Source organism: Erithacus rubecula (assembly GCF_903797595.1).
Source record: "Erithacus rubecula genome assembly, chromosome: 3".
Classification (NCBI taxonomy): domain Eukaryota; kingdom Metazoa; phylum Chordata; class Aves; order Passeriformes; family Muscicapidae; genus Erithacus; species Erithacus rubecula.
Genome location: NC_136689.1, coordinates 125,203,140 through 125,227,973, shown reverse-complemented (window position 1 = coordinate 125,227,973; position 24,834 = coordinate 125,203,140).

Below are 24,834 nucleotides of genomic sequence, written 5' to 3'. Positions count from 1 at the left end.
ACAGTGCTGCAGTTGACAGCAAGGAACTGTCTCATCCATGTCCTAAATCAGGACCTAATCATCCCATCCACCTCCTGGAGGCAAAAAGAACCATGTCACTCACTGTAATAACTATAGCCAAGGTGGTTTGGGATAAGGAAACTGGTGAGATCAGGATTGCCATGGAGAGAGAAGGAAGTGGAGGGGACTTAGGAAAGCAAGGAGATGATAGGAGAGAGGATCAAGACTGGGAAAACAAAAGCTTAAATGGTGACCTGCTGACTGAGCATGGTATACAGGGGTGAAAGGTTAGGGAAAAAAAAAAGAAATCAAGATTGGAACCAGACACCACTACTAAGCAGAAAGAAGGATTGTGTTTGGTGAAAGGATTCCTGATCTCACATTCTGCTTTTGGTAAATGCCCATTGTGGCTGGTTAACCTTGATTGGAGACTAAGTGCCCACCAAAGCTGTTCTATCACTCCCCTCCTCAGCTGGACAGGGGTGTGGAAATATGACAGAAAGTTCAAAAGGTTGAGATAAAGACAGGGAGAAATCACTCACTAGTTGCTGTCATGGGTAAAAGAGACTTGACTTGGAGAAATCAGTTTAATTTATTGCTAATCAAATTCCAAATAGGATAATGAGAAATAAATCTTAACTGCTGACAGCCTCACTTCTCCTGGGCTCAACTTCACACTCCGGTTTCTCTCCCTCCTCCCTCCCAGCAGTGCAGGGGGATAGGGAATGGGGTTGCAGTCAGTTCCTCACAGGTTGTCTATGCCTCTCCTGCCTCTTCAGAGACAGAACTACTCATACTCTGCTGCTTCATCAGCATGGGGTCTCTCCCACAGGAGACAGTCCTCCACAAACTGCTCCAATGTTAGTCCTTCCCATAGGCTGCAGTTCTTCACAGCCTCCTTCAGTGGGTCCCTTCCATGAGGTACAGTCCTTCAGGAACAGGCTGCTCCAGTGTTGGTGCCCTGCAGGGTCACCAGCAAACCTGCTCCCCATGGGCTGCTCTCTCCATGGGCCCCAGGTCCTGCCAGGGGCCTGCTCCAGAATGGGCTTTCCATGCAGCCACAGTTTCCTCCAGGTATCCACCTGCTCTGCTGTGGGGTGTTCCAGAGGTGCAGATGGATCTCTGCTCTGCTGTGGACCTCCATGCTCTGCACTATGGGTTCCAGGGGAGCCTCAGCTTTGGCACCTGGAATATCTCCTTGTCCTCTCTGCAGTGTTTCTCTCACATGCTCTCAGTCCTCCCCTCCAGCTACTCTTCCACATTTCCAGACCCTTCCTTTCTGTCTGCCCTTAAACACACTATCCCAGGGCTGTCACCACCATTCCTGTCTTGACTCAGCCTTGGCCAGCTGTGGGTCAGTCTTGGAGCTGGCTGGCATTGGCTCTATCAGACATGGAGGAGGCTTTAAGCACCTTCTCACAGCAGCAACACCTGGAGCCCCCCTGCTGCCAGTATCTTCCTACTCAAACACAATATACCCATGGAGTCACTGGCAAAGCAATTGTTTCCTCTCAGGTCATGTCTGTAAGCTTTTAGAGTCATTGACTTTGCTGCTGATTTGTGAATCACTGCAAAGTATAATCCAGATGAAAAAGTTTGCAATCTTCATTGCAGCATCACCTCTTAAAGGATGCAAATACTGTTTTGCAAGCTGTGGATATTCAGGATTATTGTTGCCTTGTGAACATTTAATGACCTTGTACAAATGGATCAGAGTGAAGTCTTGTGTGAACACCTATTCTATTTCTTTGCTTCATCCAGCTAAGAGGATGGACAGCAGCCTGGGAATAAATTGTGTTGCAGCTGATGTGAATAGAATTGGTGTTTTTCACATATACAGAAACCTAGTATCATGTCATAGAGGTCATTCCACATTAGCCAATGTCCTGGTCACCACAGTACATGAAAGACATTAATGTAGGAGAAAGCATCCAAAGGAGGGCAGCAAAGATGGTGCAGGGCCTTGATGGGAAGCTGTATGAGGAGCAGCTGAGGTAATTTGGTTTGTTCAGAGAAGAGAGAAGACTGAGGGGAGACCTCATTGCAGTCTGCAACTTGCTCATGAGGGGAAGAGAAGGGACAGGCACTGATCTCTTTTCTCTGGTGACCAGGGACAGGAGCCAAGGGAACAGTCTGAAGTTATCTCAGGAGAGGTTTGGGTTGGATGGTCAAGAGAAGGTTCTTCACTCAGAGGGTGTCTGGGCACTGGAACAGCTCCCCAGAGAAGTGGTCACAGCACCAAGCCTGACAGAGCTCAAAAAGTGTTTGGGAAGCACTCTCAGGCACAGGGTGTGACTCTTGGGGATGGTGCTGTGCAGGGCTGGGTGTTGGACTTGCTGATCTTGATGCTCACTTCCAACTCAGTTTATTCTGTGATTCTGTGACTTTCTGATGTCTTTAATATCTATGCTCCACCTCATAAATGCAGTTAGGAACTCTTCATCAGATAACAGTGATGGGAAGGTAAATTAGTCAAATTCCATGCAACACTTGGTTGTATGTGGGAGAAGTCAGTAATTCAACCTGAGCTTTAGAGAGAAGGCTGATCTGAGCTCTTATCAGAGATGCACAACAAAGGAGTAAGAGGAGATGGTTATTGACTGAAAAATGAGAAAATCTGAAATCTGACTGGAAATAATAACAACAACAACAACCATTCCACACAGCAAAAGAGGGTAACATTGAAAGAGGCCTCCCAGAAGTCTGTGGGAGCTCTATCCTTAGCAGTTTTTGACTGAAACAAAATGCCAAGTAACCTGATCTAATATTGAAGTTGGTCCTTTTCTCAGTAGAAGGTTAAACTAGAGGACCTCCTAAGGCTCCTTCCAATGTAAGTGATCTCCTGGACTGTATTAGGAGTATGGAGAAAGTACAGATCTGCAAGGCATGTGACTGACTAATGGTCACCAATTATTGTCAAGGGCTCCTTGGGGTCTAAAACCTGTGATAGATGTAGAACAAAAGAATCTGCTCTGGAGCAGTGAGGGTTTGAAACCTGGAATGATGAAAGAGTTCAGGAATCCTGCTTTGTGGAGGAAAACTCAATATGACCAGGATGAAATCAGCAGCCTAAAAGAGTTGTGAGGTCTTTTACTAACTGTGTATTGGCAGCTTCCAGAAGCCAGAGTTAACCAAGGAGCCTACAGCATGCAGATGAACAGTGGAAGATTGCCTAAACCCTGGAGCCACTTGAAATTGTAGTGCCAGCTTTCATCAAGATGCTCCATTCTTTGTCTAGCCATTGACAAACTATGTTGTTTTGCATAGCTGTACAATAAAGAAAAGCTTAACTCAAAAGCAGCAGTAATATGTGAATCTCCCGCCAAAGATGTTGCAAGGTTTAATGGTCTGAGAAGCTGTTGAAGATACTGCTGAAGTGTTGCAAAAAATCTCACCTTTGATTTGAAACCTAAACGCAGCCCAGAAATTAACTTGATGGTCTCAGAAACCAACAGACACTGTATTAGAAGGGAATGAAAAGATGAAAATAGAGATGAAAATATTGCTGAACCTGACACTCCTACCAACAAAACTTGTTTGGAAAATAATTTCTGCTTTCTCCCTACTTTGACACAAGCAAGTCCTGGAAAGAATTTCCAAGAAAAATCTGACTCACCAGCATTCACCTTGAGTATACATCGTCAAGGGAACATGAAATTACCCCCAGGACACGGCTTATTTAGTTTTGCATTGAGATGTGTCTGTGAAAGTTAACCTCTGACAATTTTTTTTCCTCTCCCTAGGAGAACTGCAGAGCTATTACAGTGCTGAAAAGACCAGAGGTACAGCAGCAGAGCAGTAAGAGCAAAGATTTGGCCCACCTTCAAGATGATTTTTGTTTAACTGGTTAGGCAGTAAAAGCCAAGCCCCTGGCTGCAAAGGACTGCCATAAGCCAAGTTCTCTCCACCAAGCTCTTCCCCCCTCCTGCAGTGCAGCAGCTCTGGAATTTTGGAACACAGATTGCCTTTGGAGTGATATCCTGCCTCACAGCACTGGAAATTCTCTCCCCTGTTGCTCTTTCATCTCACCTTTGTCAGGGCCTATGGCCCTCAGCTGCTACAAGCTGATGTAGGTGGCATAAATGCAAGCAAAACACCTGTTAAAAAGCAATTAGGATTGCTTGATGCTGTGCTTTTGTCCAACTTTGGCCACAGCAGTGTTTCTAGCTGCAAATGCAAAACTATTGCTGGGTAAGTGTAAACATGTGAGTGTCTAATTTCACCTGAGGATTTACCTGGGGTGTTGGTAGTGGGGAATTAAGGTGACTTGAGGCCACCTCCTTTAGCTCTGGTTTCCAGTTTGTCTCCTGTAGTTCCAGTCCTTGCAGAGAGCAGGCTCCTGGGGCAGGCACAGCTTGTTTTGAACGATGTGTTCCTGCAGGCTGGGTGCAGTTGCCTGGCTGGCTGCCAGGTGTGCTGGGCTGGTTTTGGGAGAGCTGAGGCTTCGTGCAGCAGAGAGGGGCAGGTGCTGCTCCCTGCTGCAGGTCTGCACTGCAGCCCCACTCCTGAAACACAGTGGCGAGGGTTCTGAAACACTGGAAGAGTCTGCCTGCAAAAGGGATGGAGTGGCACTTGGGGACATGATTATTGCTGTACTTGGCAGTGCCAGAATAACGGTTGGAATTTATGATCTTGGAAGTTTTTTCCAACCTAAGCAAATTTATGATTCTGTGACCTGCTGGTTCCTGCTCCACCCTTTGATGTCAGAGATACCTCTGCTCCTGCTCTGACACAGAACATTTTAGATCAAACCTGTTGGTGCATCCACAATGCCAACCCTGCAGTAAGGTGTGACGGTCCTATCAGCAGATCTGCTGTGTTCGCTTTTCATTTCCTTGGTTTTTGGAGAGGCAAAGGCAGAGAGCGAGATTTGCTGAGAGGTGACCTGAGGGTGGCAGCAGCTGCTCACGGTCCGTCGGTCCCGGTGTGCGAGCAGGGAGAGGCAGAGCCGGGATGGGGCAGGGCCGGGATGGGGCAGAGCCGGGCAGAGCCGGGATGGGATAGAGGCGGGATGGGCAGAGCCGAGCGGAGCAGAGATGGGATGGGCAGGGCCGGACAGAGCCGGGATGGGCAGGGGCAGAGCCGGGATGGGGCAGAGATGGGATGGGATAGAGGCGGGATGGGCAGGGCCGGGATGGGGCAAAACCGGGCAGACCCGGGAAAATCTCTCCCGGGGACTCGCAAAGGTGACGCAGGATCAGTCAGGCAGCGGGAGCCCAGAAACGGGACTTATTTATAAAGCAGTCTTGGTGTGAATCTGATCGCTCCTTCCAGGCAGCAATAAAGCTCCGCTCTCTGTTTCTGCATGAAATCAGGGACATCTCGATGTGGTGACCGGCTCTGTCCTGAGTTATGATGGGGTCAGACCTCTCGGCGAGGAATGGCCCAGCCATGCAGGTTGTTAATTGATGGGGATGACCAGAGTTCGTAAATCACAGCTGCAGCCAACACCTGACCGTGGGCACCTGACAGCTGCAGGAAAGCAAAGGAATTTGGATACCTAAGTACTGCCCTAGTCCTGCTATAGACACTGAAAAACTCTGAGTCCTGAAACCACTTTGCAGCTGCAGGCTGAGCTGTGAGACATCTGAACACACTAAACACCTACACCAACCAATAAATTCCCTGAGGATAATCTCAGGTTGGCATTTAGTTGTCAAAGACTTGGCACCATGATTAAAATGCCCATTTGTGGACCCCAGCTGAGGAACTCAGCTCTCCCCAGGCACTGCAGAGTATTCCTGTGTGCTCAGCTTGGGGCTGTGATTTCTGAACATGGGAGAACACTGAAAAGCTTGGTGCCATAATCCTGAGTTTCAGAGCATCTGTGTCGCTGCACATCTGGCTGATGCTGGCATCCCTCTCCAAAGTTTGGTTACAAGCCAAGAGTAAAAAGTACAAACGACTGCACAGAACTGCTCTGTTCCTTTCATTCCCTGGGCCAGCACAAGTCAGTAGGATCTTGCAAGTGATTTAAGCCTGAGCACTTCTATAAATTACAATGTCTTGTTATAGTTTGAAGAGGTTGTTCCATCACATTATAGCCTTCAAACCTCCCCTCAGTGATGGTTAAGACCGTGGAAGATCCCAACTCTATCCATTACCAAATTTGGCCACTTTGCATCATTCTATCAGGACCCAGGATCTTGGAGTTTCATTTGGGAGGGTTAGAGTCCCATGGGATGTAATTAATTCTTATTGCATTACAGTTAGGCAATAAAATCTCAAGACCACACACAAAATTTCTTTCAGGCCACACTTCTGCTGAAATCCTTGAGTAAGAACTGAGCAGAAAAGGATCAATGCTTCAAGTTTGGCCTTTTTTTTTTCCTTTTTTCTTTTTTTTTTTTTTTTTTCTGAATCATGAGTGTGCCCAGTTCAAGCAAGACTGGCATTCTCCAGCAGCTTTTTCCTGTTACCTGTGAGCCCCCACACCTCGAGTGCTCAGCTGCAAGTAGAACAGAAATCAAGATGAAAGTGGCTGACCTGCTGTGGAAGGTATCTGAAACTACTGTGTCTTGCTTTCTCAGTCTCTTCAGTTATGACCACTTTATTCCACCTCCAGGTGTTCACCATGTGGTCACTACACATCCCACCAAGACACATCCTCTACAGCATCCAAATCAAAACTGACTGGGTTAATTCCAGTGTGATAACATCTGAAATGCATTTGTAAGAACTGAGGAAGTACCACCTGAGAAAAGTCACAGGGAAAAGTCTGGTAAATGTGGGGGAACATTCTCTTGCATCTCTGATAACTGTCTATCAAAGTGGGTGCTGTTTCCTTTTCATTTGGCAGTATGCTGACCAGAAATCCCATGCAGAAGTTGTTCATCGTTAGCCAAAGCTGTGTGCTGCTTTGCTTTACCCAAACCCCTGAGAATGTGCTGAGCTGCCTGGAGCTGGGACTGATGAGAGCTTGTGTTTGAATGGGTACAACTTTTAGACAGTCTCTGCCAATGGGGCTGATGCACAGACTAGTTTAATGAAAAGTTAAAAATTAATTACCCAGTGTCCAGCCCCTGGCTGCTCCCAGCAGCTGTCAACAGCAGATCCTGTTTTGGTGTGGCTGAGGGTGGTTTGCACCCAGAGAGGCAGGAGCTGTGTCTGAACCCACTACAGGCTTCTGCTGAGCTCTGCAGAACATCTGCAATGGGAACCCCTTCTTTCTCCTTTGTCCTTTATTCCAAGGAAATAGGTCAGGAAGCAAAAAATCAGGAGCTGGGAAGGAGGATGAGAAGTTTCAGTGAGGAAGTGTTCCTCTTAAACTGGAAATCATGCAGTCCCAGTGTTGAGCTCCTTTGACAGTCTCCAGTTCCCTCTCTGGCTGTGGCACCAACCCTCCTGCTTGTGGCAGGGAGCTGCACCCAGGTCAGGGTATGGAGACCCATGCCAGCCCTGGGCATGACAGAGTAAGGCAGGGTAGGAAGGGTAATGCCTTCCTTTTAATCAAATAATATTCCAAACAACTTCTCCCCCCTCCTACAGCTTCCCACATGATTTGTCAGTCCAGGAAACATATGAGGACCTTTGTCCTCAGGGAGTCTGATTGAAGGAGTTCAGTGTGTGATTTGCAATGAGCAGCAGTTGTGCTGCTGGGTTGTGCAGATAAGGAGCTCTGAGCCTGCACTGCCTTGGGCTGAGGACTGTCCCAGTGCACCATGGCAGTGTCTGGAGGCTGCTGGTGTGACCCCAGTCCAGGGGCCGTGGCTGCTGCTTTCTGACACCTCCCTGTGAGAACACACCCCTGTATCTTCCCACTCCCACCCCCAGCTTTCCACCTAATGCTGCTGTGAGTGGCTGGACTTGGGAAAGAACAACTTTCCTCAATCTTTTGGCTGGCTATCCTCAATAAAGGATCTCTCTGCCCTTTTTAGGAGGGGAGACACACATTTGTGGTGCTGGAAATGTGTGTGAGAGGACACCTGCAGAGAAAATGACATTATAACTACTGACATGATGTGCTGCTCAGAGAAGACAAGTGTGATGAGGAATGATGCCAATCTCGTAAGTGAGTAGTTCAGTGCTGCCTGGAGAGAGGAGTGCCAGCATTTTCCAGATAACTTTGACATGCCTCTCATCACCAGAGAAGAGTTCAGTGACAATAAACTGCATTTTATTATGTTTAAATGAAAAATTTAAAAAATCAGATTTCTAGAATTTAAAAATTATTTGCAAGTGCTACAACAGAAACATCAATTTATAACCACTGGTAATATGGGTGAGGACTCCTGATGCACCCCTTGGTGCACTCTGGACTCACAGAATTAATCTGCAGCTGTTAAAATTGTCCCAGTCTATCAGGTGCAATTTCATGCTCCAGTATGTGATGCCAGGCAGGAGCCTTAATCTTGAATATTGTCTGTGTATCTTCTTATTTCCTGGAGATGCACAGGTCATAAACATTCCTGGGCTTTCTGGTAATATAACATGTTGAAAATTAATTAATTACTATTTAAATTTCTGCTCCTCATGTTAATTAATTTCAGCAAAGAGCATGTAAACTGACCTCCTGTTGCTGGGGCAGCAGTGCAGGTGGATGTGCACTCCAATGTAAAGCAGTTACTGGAAGTAAACCAACAGCAGTGGTGGCAGAGTCTCCTGGTTTGTCTCAGCTGTAAACACTGGAGACAGATACTTTTCTCCTCAGACTTCAGGAGGCTGAGATGCCTCTTTCTGCTAACTTTGCTTAACTAAGATTTTCTAGTAAAAGTTATATTTTAAAAACTCAAGGTTAGAGACATTCTGAAGCAGCACCTTAAAAACCTGTTGATGCCAGGTCAGGCAGAGGGATTTAATGTAACACTGCAGGAGGTGCTGGGATGTGGCATTGCCCTCACTAGTGCATCTGGGAAGCTCCAATGGTGTTGGAATATGGAGCCTGAAGTCTTCTCTCACACAGATGGTGTATGCCAGAGTGACAAAAATCCATGGGAGTGGGGAATTGCCCTGCATCCTGCAAAAGCATGGCTCCAGTTGTTTGTCATCACTTATTGCTGTACAAACTCACTGACACAAGTTCAGTGGTTTAGGTGCCTTCCAAAGAGGCCAGTCATCTCTGGAATTCCTTGTCATTTGCTATGGTGGACACAGAGCTAAAGCCTGAGTGTGTGGCTTCATCAGCCTTTCCAGAGAAAGGAAGAGTTGCTAATTAACTACATATTTTGGTATTAGACCTTCTCTTCCTGCCTGCTGTGACTGTCTGTTGGTCATGCTGTGTGCCCAGACACTGATGGCATCTCAGAGCAAGCGTTGAGGTAGGTAAGGTTTCCTTTAAAGCCTTCTGAGCTCATGAGAGTGAGATAGTGCATTCCCATGTGGTTAAGTTATACACTCACAGACTGCAGCTGGAAGTGTTAGCATAACAGCCTTGGGTTGCTAGGAGGTGCTGTGTGGGGATTAATTAATCAGGATGGTTGTGCCTTCTGTTTGCCATCATTGCTGATATAGCACAGGGGTTTTGAAAGCCAAAAGCTTTGATGGACTCTTGTCAGGCTGACAGATTTGCATATTGAAACACACATTAAGGCAGTTGTGGGAAAAGTTAGTCACTGAAAAATACTGCACAGGGGAAAATATAAACTGTGAGGCCCACAAGAGGCTCTGCCTGCTCCAGGCTGCTCCTCTGTCCACACTGTTATGGGCAGCAGCAACACTGAAACTGCTGAGATTGCTGTACCAGAAGACTTTCCTGTGGCACCAAAAGGGTTGAAAAGGTTGATATTTAGCTCACAGATTTTTGGAGCAGTTTTGAAGCAACATCCTAAACTTTCTTAGTGCATGAGTAAGAGAATTGGCTTGCCCCCTACAAGAGTAGGGGATGCTACATCAGATTGCATCTCCTTTACTGTAGCTGTTTGAGCTGCCCAGATGGTCACTTTCTGATGTAGTTCCACCCATGTGGTTTAAGGCAATAGATGGGAAGGAGATGGGATAACAGTAAGTCAGCAGACAAAACAGAAAATCCATGAAGATAGTGATAAAACCTAATGGAGCTTGGAGCAGTCTCTTCCAACTGGACAGCAATGAGTGCCCAAAGCTCCAAACTGTAGTACACACAAGACTGTCTTGATCAGATTCACACAGAGGACTGAATCCACACAGATTTTAAATGATTTTAGACAATAAATTTATTGGACAAGCAAGCTTGCTGCTAGTTGTCTCCAAGCAGCCATTCCCTGGGAGGTACTATCCAAACAAAAATATTTAGTTTCCCCTCAGCTGAAGTCAGGTATTTGCTCAGCTCTTTGAGAAGACTGTAAAAGGAGGGTAGGCACAGTGCTCAGATTCCAGAAGCCCTTTGCAGGTGACCCTGCATGAGGAACATGAAGAGAACTGTCCCTAAGGGTCCCATATTCAATATGCCCCAACCAGGGACAAGTGCTCTAATTATCTAATGCAGAACTGATGCCTGGTAAGTGCTGTGTGAGACTAGAGTCCAGAATTCCCCCATCTGTATTGTCTCCTGACTGAAGCTCTGAATGCAAACACAGCAGCTTGTCCAGCACTTGGGGATGTCAGAAAGGGAGAAGGCTGGATCCAAAAATGAGCATGTGAACTCTTCTGCTGCAGTGTAGGGGAAGCTCAGGGGCTTAGCCTTAATAGAACAACCCACAAAATCACACTTGATGCCTGTGTGCACCCTGTTCTCTTTGTCTCTTTCTCACCTGTGGCAAGAGAAACCTGCATGGAAGATAAAACAACCTTTTGGTTAACAGTCAGTTCCTTTCACCATTCTTCCATAGGGAAGCTCCATATTCTGAAGGAATTCAGCTCTGCAGCTTTCTCTTCTCAGGAGCATCCCTGACCCCCTGGTTAATAGAGGAATTGCAGGTGACCAAGAGAAGTTGTATGCCAAAACTCATGCACTGGGCTGATAATCTTCAGGGAAACAGTTTAATATATAAAAGTGGGAATGTATTGTAGTAGTCAAAATATTTGGTTTGGAAGGGAGGACTTGAGCTTCCTTTTTTGGGGCCATTTCCTTGGGGGTGCAGTGCAGCAGCAGCCCAGGGTGTACATGGCTCTGAGCCCCTTCCAGGGAAGGAGAGGAATATTGCTTTCCCTTTCCTTCATGAGTGATGTGTCCACAAGGCTGCTATGGAAATCCTGTTGGAATTAATTTCAGGGCAGAAATAACTACTGCTTGGGGTGCTTCTTTTTTTTTTTTTTCCCTAAATGGATATTGTTGAGTACTTTAGGTGTGTGCTAGGAATCCCTCAGGGATCAGGCTGTGTTCTGGTTTGAAAGACAGGTGTCTGCTAAGAAAGGCAGGAGCCTTTCTTTGAAATGGAGAATGTAAACCCCATCCCTCCAAATTATTATAATTTCAAAATTAAGGGGCTCTCAGGCAAAGACATGAATAATAGGAATAACTGTTCTTTACTAGGAAAATTAAAATAGAAATACAGTATTGCAAAGAACAAACTCAAAACCCTGACAGAGTCAGAATCCAACCTGACACCCTGTCAGTCAGTCAGGGTGTTGGTAGCAGTCCCATTAAATGGTGGCTGCATCCTCCTGCAGTGGCAGATGTGGTTCAGCTGGAGCAGTGCTCCTGTAGAAGGTGCAGTTTCCCTCTGAAGGTTCACGGATGATGTGAAAAGGTCCAGTTTTCCTCTGGAATCCAGCAGAAAAAAGCTGCTTTGGTATTCAAATCTCAGTTTTTATCTAGGTAGGAAAGGCTTGGCTCCTCCCCCTGGCTGGAGCATCTCCCATGGGATGATGTAATTTTATCAGTCATACAGTGGGATTTAATGGCCCAACAGCAGATGATATCTTCCTGGAGGAAGGATGGGTTGTGGAAAAGATAAAGATCACTGCCCCACCTAGTTTTAACAGATGGCCCATTAGCAGAGAATATCTCCCATGGAAATAAGGGTCACTGCCCCATCTGGTTTTAACAGATCGTGATAGAATACATACTTTTGGTCACATCCTGCATTGCAACCTACGTCAGGCTATCAAGACAGTGAGCAGACTGTGTTTCTCAGCAGAAGAATTGTGATAATCTTGGCCTCTGGTGTAGTGTCATTGTAGTAGTATTTGGCAGCTTGTTTTTGTGTTGGTCACCCAAATTCCCACTCATATTGCATTTAAGAACTCATGCACACATTTTTCTCCTTTGCACCATTGCTAAACATGAGGATGGATACAGTCATTGCCTTTTCTGTACTCTCATTAATGTACAACTGCTAGATGTGACCCTAGTAACTTCCCTTCCTGTATGGTACATGCTTCCTCAACAGCTTCAGTGCAGAACACTCTCTGCCTAAAGCTGAGAAGGGGGAAGGCCGAGCAGGTTTTGTTTTGTTCCCTCCAAGGGGTTTGATTTTAGACACTAAATTCATTGCAGGATCATGTCCCAACTGCTGCTCTCACTGCTCTGCAGCACTGGAGTAGCAGAGAGCTGCTCCTGTGATAAGCTGCAGTGACACTCCCTGCAATTTGAATGAACAGGGTTATTGGAATTCTTGGAGACAGCAGTCACAGACCTGCAGAGCAGCTACAGTAAATTGAGCTGTGGAGGCACTGTGCACTTCCAGGAAAAGAAGGTTATGCTGGTGCCAGAATGACACATTGCCCTACAGGTGCTGGCACCTCTCTCTGGGCATTGTGGCTTCTAGCAAAAGGTTTGCATAAGAGAATTGTTATTGTACAGGCTTCTGTTTCACACCTGTGGTTACTGACACCCACTGGGCTTGTTTCTGTGTGCCCACCTGTGTTAACACATGTCAGCTGCCATGCCAGGGTTATGGCAAAGCTGGGGCTTGTGAAGCTCTGGTCAGTGCTGCTGCTGAGGTCTATTAGCCACTGCTAATGGTGGCTTTTAATGTAGATGATTCCAAACTGTTTTTTACTTTGTACCTCTTTGGTGAGTGGTGGTAGTCCTGATTCTGCAAGTTATTTAGGTTCCTGTTACTGAAATCTGAAGGGATATAATCTCTAAATTTAAATTTTCAGAAGGTGGGGCTGTTCTGCTTGCTGCAATTCAAATACATAGAAGGATCCCTATAAATATTTCATGGCCTCAGGGACAAACTGTAATGTGGCTGCAAAACTACACATACATCTCCAAAAGAAAAATCACATTGCAGCAGCAATGGAGAAACTGTACTCCTAACCTGTCAGTACTTACAGCTGACAGATGCAGGAAGACAGAATATAGTTAATGTTTTAGAAACAGGCTTTGCACCAATATGGGTTTTCAGTTTCCAACATGTTTTTAAATGAAGCAGAAATTACATGCCTATCTGCCCTCAGATTTTCCTCGTTAGCATTAATCAAGCACACTTGACTCACAGATGAATTTGATTAGGATCATGTATACTCTTAGGAACTAAAAATAATGAATCATGACTAGAGTGTACGTGCTGTTACAGCCAACATTGTTGCTTGGTGTCTGCTGCAGCAGTGAACTACTAGAAAGCTCCTAGAACTGGGTTCCAAACCATTGGCAGCAGGAGGTGGTAAATGGCACACATGAAATAAAGCAAGACCACACAAAAAGGAAAGCTATAAAGTGCTCAGCTATTTAAATGTCTATATAATTAGTTGAAATTATTTCTTTTCTGACATAGAAAAAAGCTAGAATGGAAACTTGACTGTGTCTACATGAATACACAAATATTTTTGCATATGTTCCAGCCTCTGGCCCACAGCTGTGGCTTTTAGATCTGTGAGCTCACTTACATGTCTGATGTCTGTCACTTAGATTCTTCTGCTCATCTTTTAGCACTATGGAGAATAGATGCCTTCCAAAAAAATCCCCCCAAACCCAAAAAATCCCACGTATACAGTAATATAGCTCTGTGTGTAAATCTCATTTCACACATTCACACATGTAAATTCATACAAAGCCCATGTTCAAGCACTGGTTCAGAAGCAGCCACAGGATGCAACATTCTACTGCCTGTAAAAATGTTTGTGGTAAAAAGACAAACACAGAAAAGTGTTTTTATTGTGAGATTTTATTGATATTCCACATAATTTATTCTGACCTTCTGTCATCCTCCTTTTTTTCTTTTACAGTTGGTTTTATTGTGCAGTAATTTTTTTTTATACTCATCTCAGCAGTGAGGTCCATGTGTAATACAATAATATGTAATATCTGTTATCTCTATTATCATGACAACTGCCTGGCCCTTTTGACAGTTCTGCAATCTACTTAATCACTTACCTAAGTGTCAGAAAATGCCTGTAAGAGGAAAAGTAGACACATGAAAAGGGAATAATACCTAAAGAAACATCTGCATTGAGGTCATTTGTCATTTTTGGAAAGGCTTTGGAGAATGATGCATACATCTAGTATAGTGTCATGCTCATGACACTATGGATCTTTTATTCAACTTGCAGGCCTTATCTGGCATGTACTGAGCTTTTATCACATGTATAAGATCCCTGCTGTGAGCTCCTCCTGCCCAGATCTTGCACTGGCTGAGGAGGGACTGCCCTCCACACTATTCCATTCTTAGCAGTGCTCAGTTTGCAGCAGGTGCTTTTTCATTAGCTGTTTGCTTTTATTCCCTCTGTCATCTCCTGTTTGCCAGGCAAGCCCCTGGGGCTCCCTGTGCTGTCACTGCTTTCCAGTCTCTGTCACATTGCTGCAGACCTGGCTGCAGGGCAACTTCTCCCCAGGCCCCCTCTGTCACCAGGGCAGCCTGTGCCTTCAGATCCTCCTAAGCATGTTTTAAAAACTTCTCAGGAGCAAGGACTGCCTATGCCAATATATACCATGACCAGAGGAGGCAACTGTGCTGCTAAGGAGCAGAGGATGCCCAGGCAGCAAACATCAGTAAAAGAATTCCACATTAATTCAGATCCATTCCAAGGAGTTGCAGTTGCCTTGAATTCTCTTTGTGATAATAGCAACAGAAAAACTCCCTCTGTCCCACTGCCTGCTGGTTTATGGAACACTGGAATGGCCTTGGAGTTAGATTACTGGCAATTATCAAAGTATTAGGAGAATATAAAAAGAAAGGAAAGTTTGAAAAACATAAACATATTTCATGCAAAGTTTTTATGGACATTTTCAAGGGTAGATGTGCCAAAATGTTTCCACTGGAAACTTTATATAAAATTATTGATGTAAAGGGGTTCTGCAATCCTGGCGTGTCTCTCCCCTCTCCTGAGAGCTGTTGTAGCTCATGACAACTCTGTTCTGTGTACTGGGAGCATCAGCAGCTGGAATTTATCATCTGTTAGTCTCTGTCATTATGTAGCTCATTTTAGAGACTTCACTGCTAATGACAGCTCTTGCCCTTTTACCTTCAGGACAGCTTCGAATTCATCTCTTAGGGCCAGAAATCACTCTAGAATCAAGTTTATAACAAGAAGAAAAACAACCATTTAGTACAGTATCAGACCAATTTTTGGCATTTCTTAAATTCCTTCAAAGGACAGTCAGAGGGACAGATGTGTCATTGCAGCTCTGGGCTCTCTTTCACCCTCCTCTGTAATTGTGTGATGCTTTTCTTACAACCTTCCCTTTGCTTTTTCACACTTGCTTGCCAGTCTAAAGATTTTATCCAAGAGTTTTTTGATGCTTCATGGACTAACAGCTACCTTTTAACTGCAAGTTAAAAACTGGTTTCCTGTTTTGGTGACCATGCAGTGGAAGGTAGCTCTCTCTGGGAGGGAGGTTTGGGGATCTGTGAGTTCAGGAACACATCTCCCAGGGCTGCTGATAAAGTGGATTGTGGGATATTTGTTTTGATGAAACCTTTACCATAATGTCAAGATCTGCTCAGCAGAGGGTTTTCTTGGTGGCTATTTGCCTTCCCAAGGAGGTGGGAAGAGGATATTTTCTCTTCTTGCTTGCCTCACAAGAACTATTTCCATGAAAAGACTGACACAAGTTGAATTAATGCATATTAACCAGAGGGACTGCAGTAATGGTGCCAGTCCTATTCTGCCAGCATGAGCTGTATGTCAGAGTTCTTAGAATAAACAGGGTTTATTCAAAAGAGATTAAAGCTGTCAGCTACAGCCAGTGACAGCCAACAAGGTGGGCTTTCCTTCCTCACATTCACTGAGCATTGTGCTCACTCTGCCTCCCAAAGGCTGTCTGTCCTCTTGAGGAGCATCCTGAGTCCTCATGCCCCAGGTGTTCTAGCCCCAGGCAGCCTGGTGGGCTCATCAGTATCTCTGTGTGGAATCTCCTTCCAGATGGGAGAGGATGCACATCCTTGCCTTGTGCTCAGGAGGTTTCCAGCCTGGGCTGCCTGTGGGAGCAGTGAGGTGACACTGCCAGCAGGGACCCTGCTGCCACAGGGATCCCCCTTGCCAAGCAGCTCTTTCCAGCCCTTTTCTCTACTGATGCCAAGGATGTCTGCTTAAGGAGCCAATGAATCTGCCACAGGAATCTCTTGTATTGGGATTACATGTGCTATTAATAAAAATTGCCTTCAACTTCTAAATCGAGGCACTTAAAACCCACAATGAATGCATTCTGCAGTAATGAAAAAAAACCAACTTTTTGTTGAAATTTAAATAGACCCATGAACTTTTGTATCATGCATGCTATTTTAAAACTGTAAATCTATTCCATTTTTTCCATTGTGGTTGTTTTTATGTTTCATTGTGCTGTTACATAGGAAAGTCTTTGGTCTTTTAATAGAAAATATTTTATTTTTCCAGGCACAGGTTTTAGTGCCTAGCTCAATAGGCTTGGTAAGAAACTAGATTTTTGATACTCCTTTTTCTATGGTACCAGATTTAAGAAAGGAATTAAAGAAAGTATTGAAGTACAAGGGCATAAAAAAATTATTGTTAACTTCTGGGAACTTATATTAAGGTGTTCTAAACATTTCTTTAAAATTAAAAAAAAAAAAAAAAAAAAGGAAGAATGTTTAAATAGTGGCAAGGTGTTCTTTTCTGTGATTTCTGTTTCTGACAAATCCAAGCATGACTCAGACTGACAGACTGTCTGAGGCCAAATGTTGTGTTATTACAAACATGGCCTGAAACTAGATGATAAATTCTATAGGTATTGTAAAGGTGTCCTAAAAGCCCCAAAGCTATTTAGAATTCTGCTAGAAAATGTACTCAACTCTGCTGCCCCACCAAAAAATCTCTTATCCATAGTAATGGAGGAGAATTTATCCATAGTTTTCATTCTTCCATACCTTTTTGTCTGCTGTCCTTTGTGCCTGAAAGATCCCTACAAGATCACAGAGCTGTTTCATTCTCTGCTAGTTTGCATAAAAGTAATAGACTTTTCTGCATATATTTGATGCCTGTTGTGATGTTGATTTTCTCTGGCCATTGCCCTTCCTGTTGACCAGTGCTCTCTCTTTGTTTCCTTCTGTTTCCTTCTGTTTCCCATGCCTCTAGTTTAATAATGACATTGACAGTTGCCTGGGACAATGGTTATATTTTTGATATATGTTTGTATAGTGCTTGGCACAATGCAGCTTGGCCTCTGACTGTGTATGTCAACCAATAATGATGTTGTTTCCAATTGTTTCAGTCTCCTGCTTTGCAACTATTTCAGAAGTCTTCTTTTAAACAGTTAGAAGCAAATTATTATTTAAACAATATTTTCCACATCAGTTATGATTTCTTTAAATAATTTAAGTGCTTTTTCCAATACTCCTCACAATTATTGTTATGCCTGTGTCATTTTACTGATTTAAAGCCAAAGACCTAATGATACAGAGATCTGCTCCAGATGTCTGGATAAAACTGCACATTGCAACCACTGAAAACCAAGTGCTGCTGCTCTGGAGGGAGTGCCCTGCTAATGGGAGGCAGCACAAGGAATACAACAGGTGCCTTCTAATACCTGGAGTATGCCCTCAGTGTCAGCAATGATTAATCTTCTACTTCCCTTGGCATATTTACTGTCTAGAAATACTTAAGGGATGCCCTTTTTAAGCACAGGAAGTGGCACAACCAGCAGAGATGTCAGATCACTGTCATTGACAAACATCCCTGAGCAGGGAAATCCACCACACATGGGCTCCTCACTGTGTGTGAGCTCTGATGTTATTGTCAAGTTAATCTCTTTCTATTTCCTACGTGGAAATCAGGATCTACTTCTGTACTAAGCCAGTCTCTAATCCTTGTTCCCAGCTAAACATAAAAACAATCTATTTATATATTGGGCTATCCCCAATTAAACCAAAAAATAGTATAACCTAGTTCAGCTGTTGGGTAACACCAGGTATTAGCAGTAGTTATTTATATGGTTAAGATGTTTCAGGCTTGCTGCATTAACTACAAGCTTGGACTGAGCTTTTTAATGTTTGCTGTCACTTACAGCCACATTGGCTTGAATATGTAAGAATGTGATGCTGACCCCCAAATTTTCTGGGCTGGCCTGGCTCAGCTGTGACCTCCTACATGTTCCCTGTCAGGCAGTACTTGGTGTGCCTGAGCCCTGCAGGAGGCAGCTCCTGGGGCAGCTGTGTTTTCATGAAGCTCTGAATTTGGCAGCTCCTTCCCTCCACTGGAGCTGGCGAGGTGACAGCAAGCAGGAGGGTCTGTTCAACCTGCTCAGGAATTTCTCCATGTATGTTGGTGTTTGATAAATCACTTTTCCCTCAAATGCATATAGGAGAGTTTGTGTATTTAAACAGGTGGGTTTTGGGAACTTGCTGCTCCATTTGCAGGAAAGTATACACTCCACAAGTGCATCATGGAAAGACAATAACTAAAGCAGTGACGCACACTTTAAATAAATAAAAAGGTTACTACCAGGTGATTTGTACAGCTCTAACATAATTAGTAATTAATATTAGAGACAGTACATTGCATCTGACTCTGCAAGGCACTATATCTTACTTTCTCCTGTCTGAGGTTGGGTTTATGCTGTCTTTTGCATTGTTACAGAGTGCACAGAGCTGGTGTGGCTGTCAGTCTTCACACATGACTATGACCCTCACTGCCACTGGATTTAACTTGGTTTTTTTTTTAATGATATGTGATTGCTACTTCCATTACTTCTAGACCAAGCCAGGACCAGGATAAGGCAGCTCCCTTAGTATGGGGTGCTGAACTGGTGAAAGAGGAGAGAGTGTTCAGCAGGGACCGGTGATACATGCAGCTGCCACTGAGAAAACACTGGCATGGTCTGGAGGTGAAATTAGAGTGGTGAGGCCAACAGCAGAATTTTGCTGAGTACAATCAAGATATGGAGCAACACATCAAGATGCTCAGTTCACACATGTTGTCTGTTAAGTATCTGCCCTCTCATTCCATTACTTTATATTGCACTTTTCTAGAATTCAGGAACTTTTCTCCTCACTGAGCAAAATGTTTTCCAGTATTCTTCAGATATGGGGAAAAAAAAATCCCAAACCCAGTGTCATGTGAGCCAGGCAGGTCCTTCACAGACAGTTGCACTTTGTGTCTGATTCCCCAAAACTTGACTGCATCCTGGGTGAGGGAGAAGTGACCTCATCTTGTCTCAGCTCTCATCACTGATAAAATGCTGTTGAGGAAGGCTGTCCTCACCCCCTCTTTATCCCAGTTCCACAGACTTTCAGCCTCAAGTTGATCAAATGTGCAGGTTCCCTTTCCTGCTGAATTTGAACAAGCCCACACATGACTTGGTCCATTTGCTCTGCAGCCCCTGATGTGAGCACAGCAGCTGATGATCACTTCAGGCAGAGCTGTAAGAGTTATGGAATCAGCCAGTGCAAGGGCACCCATGGGGAAACTTCTGGCTTATCAGGAAGCTGAAGAAATACCTCTCCTGCCTGTGTGCTAGGTGAAAAGGGACTGTTATGTTAGTGATGGTTGAGGAGCACTTTGGACAGCTGAAGTGGAGCAGCACTTAGAAATCTCCTAATTCCTCTGGGCTCAGAAGGTTCTTTGGTACAGACACATAAGTGTGAGTAATGAGACTGAGACACTGGGAAACGGGAGCCTCCAGAGAGAGCACTTCCCTGGGATCCTGGCAATATAAAAAAATGTGATTTGCACTCTGCAAATTATGTACTATCTGCAAATTAGAGACACTTCTTGAACCTACATGGTGTCAAGAAGTCTATTCTACGAGTAGGACATGTGTCTCTGAAACTCTGTCTCTTGAACTCTTTCATTGGTTTTTCTTTTTTTAAAAATTCAGATAAAACGTTAACAAGTATTCTGATTTAGGGCAAATTTGGGAGGAAGCCTCTGAAGGGGTCCCTCTAAAAGGCAAATTCATGTGTCCTTTCCCCACATCTGTTTGGGAGATAAACCTACTTTGAGAAAAGTGGGAAAAACTGTTTATTTAAAAAGCAAAGTATTCACAAACATGAGAAAATGAATAGTATTAAACAATGGAATCCCTTTTGTTCTGAAGAGATGGCAAGTTCAGAGAGAGCCCTTTGTGGTTCAGAGTCCTTGTGGGTGTGTGCTTGGCTCTCTCTCAGTCTCTCCAGGGCTCGGGTCTGGTGTCCTGGTCTCAGTGCAGCTTGGGGGCCCCTGGATGATAGTCCTGGTGTTCCTGGACTGAACAACGACTGAACAGTTCCAAAAACACCTTCTGGCCTCAGCTAACAAGAGAAAAAACAGTGAAAACAGCAAGGGAAAACTCCCTGTCTGTCTGCAGCCCCTGAGAGCACTGCTTATCTCTATGTTTTGAATACAGCTGTGAAAAAAATTCCCCTGCTTTTCCTTCTTCCCCCTTTGCTCTCAGATCTGGTTTTGAAGGTGCATAATTTATTTCTGGGCTGAACAGACAAATGGGGATACAATCAGCATCATAAAGTCACCCCAGGACAACAAGTTAACAAGCTGCATGCAGTGTAATCAGAAAATAATCCAGTGGGGATGTTGGAAGCCTCCAATGAGGCAAAGACAGGAGAGAGAGTCCAGGGCAGTGAAGGCAGTAGATACATTCTGTTTTCTGTGGGAAGTGTGAGCATCCAGCACAGGTGTTGAACCAGAAATGTGCAGGTGTATGGGGCACAGTCTTCATCACCAGTGGAACATGTGGACTTTTACTGCTGTTTTGCCTTTCCATAATTTGGACATGTTTTTAAATCTCAATTATGCCTGACTCTGACTAAATTGAAGGGTGGCCTCTGGTGTGTACCAGTGTGAGAGAAGAGAGGGCTATTTCATAGGAGTGGATATTTAAAGGTGCTCAGGTATGCTGTCAGGGGTTTTTCCATGTAGTCCTCTAACAAAAGAACACTTTGTCTCCAAGGGTCCTTCTCATTTTAGCTTCATCTTTTCCTAAGCTGTGAGTGAGGGAGATCACAGGAGGCAATCCAGAGCCAAATCCTACCTTATCTGCTCTGCTCTCCTTGCTGAAGGAGCCCATTCCCCTCCACTGACTCTCTGAGATGAAGCTGCTCTTCTGCATGCCCTGCTAATGAGCAAAGAGCTACTGGAGGCAGCCTTCTACTGGCCAGCAGTGATGTAATTGTCAGCAGCAGCCTTGGGTCAGAAGTCAACCAGGAGTGGGCTTGTAACTAGGAGATCAAAATATTTTCTCTGCCTTTTACAAAGGCACGTGTCTGTATTGTTCCTCCTTGTTCTCTCTTTGTTCATTCTGATATGTTTTATCATCCCAGTTCATGTTTGTGGGTCTTACATTACCCAACATGACAGAATTGTTTAAAGTCTGTCAGACCAGGGCTGCAGAGTGCAGTGGGAGGGACAGTGGGGCTGTGTGTCTGCCTCGCTTGCTCAGCTCCCATTGTGAGCTCACAGAACTGAGATTTGTAGAGCATCAACAATCACATCTAGTTTATAAATCATGCTAGAAATACATTCCTTGAGCTTGTGACTTTGAATTAGCTATTTTGCTTTTAGTTTCTAAAACTGTCAGCCTGACCATTGGTTAAACTTCCAGTAACACAGAGGGTTTGTGAAAAACAGGGCTCTATCTACTTCCACAGGCTCAAGACATCAAATCTTTTTCCTACCAGTTTCTCTAATTTTGTACTTCACAGGAACAATGCATGTCAGGTACCCAGTTCAGAGCAACTCACCTGAGAAATGTGACACACAAGTGGCACCTTTTCTAGTCTCTTATATATTTTAATCAGTAGTGTGCTCAGTGAGATGATAAGAACAAGTCCTCCCTTATTAATGGGAAATTCTAGTGTAGAATATGTTCAGAAAGTATTAAATGATATGTTAATTGCCATGAAGGAGGAAAAACATATCAGAGGCCTTGCAGAGTCCACTGCTGAGAAGGATGGTGTTATTGCACACATTATCACAGAGGTACATTTTGCAGAAATGCGATTTGTACTGGAGCACAATGCAGTGAAATTATTGGGAGTTCTGCTAGCAGTCCAAATGGTTGATTAAGTGATTAATGATGGTTTTTTTTCTATGCCCAGCTCCTCTTTTTTACTGCCTGCCTTCAATATGGATAAATTTGATTAAAACAATAGAGAGAAAGCAAAAGATAAACTAGTGGCTGTTGTAGGAGGCCACCCATCAGCTTGGGCATCATCAAACGTGTGCATGTGTGTGTCCTAACAAGGGGGCTCAAGAAGATCTTGCTGCAGCTGTGCCACCCCTCTCTGGCTCCTACAGAGTGCAAGAGCCTTCAGTGCCAAAAACTCTCTTCACAGCATGAGATTGAAGCTGACAGCATTGCAACTGCTGCTGTTTTACTGAGAATCTTCCCTGAAAACCACGCTGGCTGATCTCCCTTGGTCAGGAGGCTGGCTGGATGGAGCAGGACATGACTGTAGGATGCACTGACAGCATGCACTGGCTTGCAGAAGCAGGGCAGAAAACTGCACCAGCCATGTTGCCATATGTCTGAGGCTGTCAAAAAACAGCAGTCGGTGCTTGGTCACTGTGGATGGCTGCAGAAATAATTCCTCCCCAGAAGTGTCTCAGCAGCTACTGGGAAAAGACCCCTGTTGCCCTCTGTGGTGAGTGTGGCACATGCACAGGTTTCTCCTGTTTTATAGCCAAGTTGCTTGTGTATTTATGCACCCTCTGTACTAGAGGGGAAAGTTCTAACCATGTGCAATGATTAAATCTTAGACCTTGTCTTACTTATAGCCCACCTGAAAAGGACATCAGTAAAAATCATAATAAAAATTAGTCTTTAGGCCATTAGGGATGTCTTCATTTCACTTGATTGCCAGTACAGCTTTCAGACAGTGCAGTTTAAAAGCAGCATTAGTGCAGAGAGGCTCATCTCCCCATCCCTCTGTTGTCAGTGGGGAGAGAGGCATCTCCATGATCCATGCAACCTGTGTTAGATGAATCACCCTGCAGCTACTTGGTTTACCCTGTCTGTGTCACTCTGGGAAACAAGGCAAGCAGTTTGAATGAGGTGAAATGAATCCTACCTGCAGGGGCCAGGGATCAGTTGACCTGCCATGAACACAGTACAACAGAGGTGAAGAGCCAGATCTTCAAAAAGAAAATAAACAACATATCTTCAGTCGTATGTTCATTATCACATCTTACATTTTGGAAAGTGTACATGATAAATGACACAAGGGTAAAGCCATGTAAATAAAAGAGATGCTGTTGTTCAATTAAACAGACATTATTTACGCCTGACTGTGTAGAGCATCTTGCTCAAAGGCATTTTGTACAGCTCCAATCCGCTGAAAGCCTGACACTGGAGAGTGTGTGTTTTGCTGATAAACACGAGCCCAGGAGCCAGAAAATCCAAACAAGGCAGTGAATCACTGAGCAATCACATGAAGCATCACTTTACTAGGTGCTAGTGTGGCAAGCAGGCAGCTGAGTGCTGAACCAGGGACATGGGGTGGATGGTACTGTAAACCAGGAGAGATCAGAGCTCCCTCCAAGCAGACCATATTTAGCTGTGGTTTTGTTACTGCTGGTTGACTGCACAGTAAAGAGAGCTGGGGATGGATATGACACCCAGACACCACACTCCAGCTGTGACCTGATGTTTTGGAGGAAGGGCTGGTTTAGCCACTGCCATGTGTTTCGTGTGACACGTTTTTAGCTTGTCACTTTTCTCCTGGTGCAAATGTGACTAAAAGACCTGTTGTGACCTGGGCTGAACCACCCCAAGCAAACTCAGCTCTGCCTCAGTCATGTGCCACCACCTTTCCTCAATCTCCTCCTCAGTGGGGGTTGGGGTCCTGCAGACACCCACAGTCCTGCCCATCCTCCCAGCGCTCGTCCACCCTGCCTGAGACCCCACGTCAGCCTTGACCCAGAAATGGGACTCCTCCACTCAGACAGTGAGTCCAAAACATTTTTTGATGATGCAAAACAGAAGGTGTTTTGCAAGCCAAGGTGGGTCAGAGCTCAGTGGTGCCCTCTTGCCATCCCAGGCTGGCTTGTTGTGCAGATAAATGCAATTAGATCCTGAAAGTCAAGATCTGACATGGAATATCTTTAAAGTATATTTTCTTCTATTGGCAGGGTTTTGAGGGCTTCCTTTGTATTTCTGTGTGAGTATGCCTGAGTATTTATAATTAGTGTTGGCTGCACTCAGTGTGAGAGTCTTGGACACCACAGTGAAGAAGAAATTGCATTTGGAGCAAAAGACATTTTTTCTGGATCTCCCTTCAACAGTTCTGAAGATCAGAACAAGATCATTGCTCTGCTGAAGTTTCTAATCTGTGATGCAGCAGTTCTCTGTTGGTGAATTACCATCTTCACTTAGTGGTATAAAATCAAGTTATAAAATTCTGTGAATCCTGTACCTTCAAAGGAAACAGTGGCTCCTGAACCAGTACTGAGGATTGTGGAATACTACAAAGATCCCAGCTACAAAAAATCTTCTGTGCTGGTGCCATTCATCTAAAGGTTTTTTTAGCTCAGTATTTGAAGAACATTTATAGCTAGCTCATGTCCTACTATTATTAGTATAGTATGGTTTCTTAAAATTTGCATTGAAAAGCACATTTATTTATGTCATATATGACTTAATCC